The following is a 2,937-nucleotide window of genomic DNA, read 5'->3' as shown; positions in this document are numbered from 1 at the left end:
TTTTATCAGCTGTATACTATTTCAATAGGAAAGTTTTAACTTTGTGAAACTTTACTGTTCTACAGTTACATAAATTGTTGCTAGTGAATCCTTTGAGTTGACATTTCTGTCTTTTAAGGCCATTGATTACCATCACTTGCTGTAAATGTGATTCAGCCCAGCTCACCTCTTTGTTATCTGATGAGTTAACAGTGTTAACAATGGTATCTTGCCTTTTTATAAGTTGTACAGAAAATGCAGGTAATACTCACGATGTCATTACTCACTGGATTGCTAATAAATCCAGAACCAGTTTCTAATCTTACCTGAGCACTGTATTTCAGTAAACGTGCTATTAAATCAACCACGTAGACATATCCTGCCCCACAATCAACCTAGAGGATGTCTTTACTGCAGACAAATTGTTTCTTAAAAATTGAGAACATGGCATGTTTTTGAATATTTGAGATGTTCATGCTACTTGGATAGAAATGTGAAATACCAAACAGAGTACCAGGTTTAAAACAGAGGAGACATAGGTACCTTTGGCTTTGCCTTTGTCCTGCTCTGTTACTTGGAAGTGACTCTATAGCTCTGGTTTGCAAGGTACTTGTGATTAAAAACTTTCAAGACAACAGCCGGAATAACATTTTTTCCTCTTTTTTTTTTGGCATCATAACTGAATTTCTGCAAACTAAGTCACTTTTCCAATAAATTCTAATTCAGCTCAGAAGTACAAATTTCATCATTAATGTGAAACACAACAAAAGCAAGGTCTTCTTTTATGGACAACATCAATAAGCAAACGAAATGATAAATTCCACAGTGAAAAATGTGCAAATTAGAAAAAAAGCTTGATTTACCTGTGAGAAGCAAGATTTTAGTTTGCCAGTGACACTAGCAACATGCAGTCTTATTCCTCTAATTATCTTCTTTCGCTAGTTGAGTTCTGTTAGTTGAAACTCCTTGCCAGGGCTACTCCTGTGGCATAGTAGGTACCCTCACTCTGAGCTAAAGAAAAAGAGACAGTTGGAGCCACAATACTGTTTTAAAGGCATTTGCTTAAACAAGAAACTCCTGTGTTTTAACTCATGAGTCATGTGAACTCAAGTGCTTTGTACTAGTTTATTTTCTTGAGGCAATCAGGAGAAGGACAGAAGAGAGTGATACCAGAAATCCTCTATTGTTTAGGGGTGTTATGCTTTCCTACTGGGACTACAGACTAATTCTATCACCTACTTTACCGCGGTCACAAAGCATTTGTTGTAAAATACTTAGAAAAACTAGAATTAACTCAGAGAATATATTCTATAGAATTTATTTCTAAAATATTAAATCTGATCCCTATTTTTTTACAATAGTTGAAAGCTACTGTTATTTTCAAAACACATGCACACAAAGAATTGAGTTCATTAACATACTCATTGGCATGAGAAATCTCAACGTTTTAATAGTTCTTAATTTTTAATATTTCTTTTTAAAAGTATACCTTAATTTTGCTGTTCTCAGTAATCAGTATTTATGTGCTAATAATTGTCCATTTTCTCCAAGTGGCATGCAATCCAAAGTACAAACCTTATGAAGTGATAAAGAAGTGGTGTTTAGTTATAAAGATGTCCGAAGGAACACATGCTCAAGTTCTTTGTAATTGCTTCCTTTTTGCTGTCTCTTCTTCCTCCTACATCAGAAGTAGATTTTAATTTGGTTGATAATAAATATTTCAGAGTATAGTTCTTAAGAAGGAGAAAAGCTGTAATAACCGTGAGAACTTTCTGCCATGCTAATGGCTGATATAAAAAAATTTACTTACAATAAGAACATCTGATTCATGAAACATCTCAATGTTTTCTAGCCTTAGTCTTCTCTTTTTTTTTTTTCTTCCGTCCTTCCTGAATCTTAGTGTCTGGGAAAAAGTTTGTTTTACAGTAAGGCTTTTCATTAGAAACAACTTTATATAAGTGCAACACTAGTGTCTTCTGTGCTATCTGTCCTTTACCCTGGAAGAAGAATTGATTTTATTTTTCACTTAACATTTGCACGCAGACAGATTATAACTGTGGTGAAAAAAAATGTCACCTCCCTCACTGACTCTGAATAAATAGTAATCAGGAATGAACCCCATAGGGTCTCTCCATAGGCCTTCCTTTGCTGTACCCACAAACAAACAGGAAGGAAACCTACCCCCCATGGGCTGCAGATGTAGAAGGGCATCCTCCTATCTCTTGATGCCTGTAGATCCAGAGGAAGAGTGTCATGTTTGATATGGCACAGCCTAGGACAAGAGAAATATCTAGATTAAGGAAAGCAGAAAAAACATCACCTAAGGAAAGAAAGGTTTTCTTCAAACTACACTTGCAGTTTGTTTTTCCTAATATAAACAATAAATGAAAAGTACCCTTTTACAAAAACTGAGTCATTTTTATAGCAGAAAAAAAAAAAAAAAAGGTAGTGTACTGCTTTACTGTTGTATATTCTCTGTGGTTAGGAGGACACCCAGTATGCAGAAGGTCTCACTGCCTGGAGAACCATGTTCATTATCCTCTGTATTTATTCTCAGTTGAGAAGATGATAACCCTTCACCCAGGTTTAGCACAACTCCATTTACTTATTAAGTCACTGTCATTTGAATCTTCATTGTTAGACTTCAGGTTTTTTTGAGGTATTATATGAATTTTGAGAAGAATAGAATGAGGTCAAGTAAATTTGTCCTACATGTTGTTCATCTCTAACTGTGCCCATTTGCAATAAGCCATGAAGACTGGATTAACTTTTCTTTACTGGCAGGAAAAATGGTGGAAAGTACAAATAAACACCACTGTTATACGACAAGGGTCAAGGTAACCCTTTGTCTTGAGGCATGGGCAGATATACCCTGGGGTGAGTGAGGGGAAGACAGAAAGGACAATTTAGAGGAAAAGAGGCAAGAAAGTAAGAGATATACTGATAAGGACTTTTTTT

General features: G+C 35.4%; 1 protein-coding gene and 1 long non-coding RNA gene across 2 annotated transcripts in view; both read right to left on the bottom strand.

Annotated features, from left to right (window-relative positions):
- Nucleotides 1-2,937, bottom strand: part of LOC100546506 (sodium channel protein type 2 subunit alpha) — a 276,701-nt gene that overhangs the window by 63,084 nt on the left and 210,680 nt on the right. The window lies entirely within an intron of this gene.
- On the bottom strand, nt 639-2,931 carry LOC109368558. The gene is made up of 2 exons (XR_002116707.2): nt 1,555-2,931; nt 639-990 (listed from the first exon to the last, which is right to left on the bottom strand). It is a non-coding gene; the product is annotated as an uncharacterized LOC109368558 (long non-coding RNA).

This window comes from Meleagris gallopavo, chromosome 7 (assembly GCF_000146605.3).
Source record: "Meleagris gallopavo isolate NT-WF06-2002-E0010 breed Aviagen turkey brand Nicholas breeding stock chromosome 7, Turkey_5.1, whole genome shotgun sequence".
NCBI classification, from domain to species: Eukaryota; Metazoa; Chordata; class Aves; order Galliformes; family Phasianidae; genus Meleagris; species Meleagris gallopavo.
Note: the sequence above shows the minus strand (reverse complement) of the source record. Positions and strands in the feature narration are given on the sequence as shown.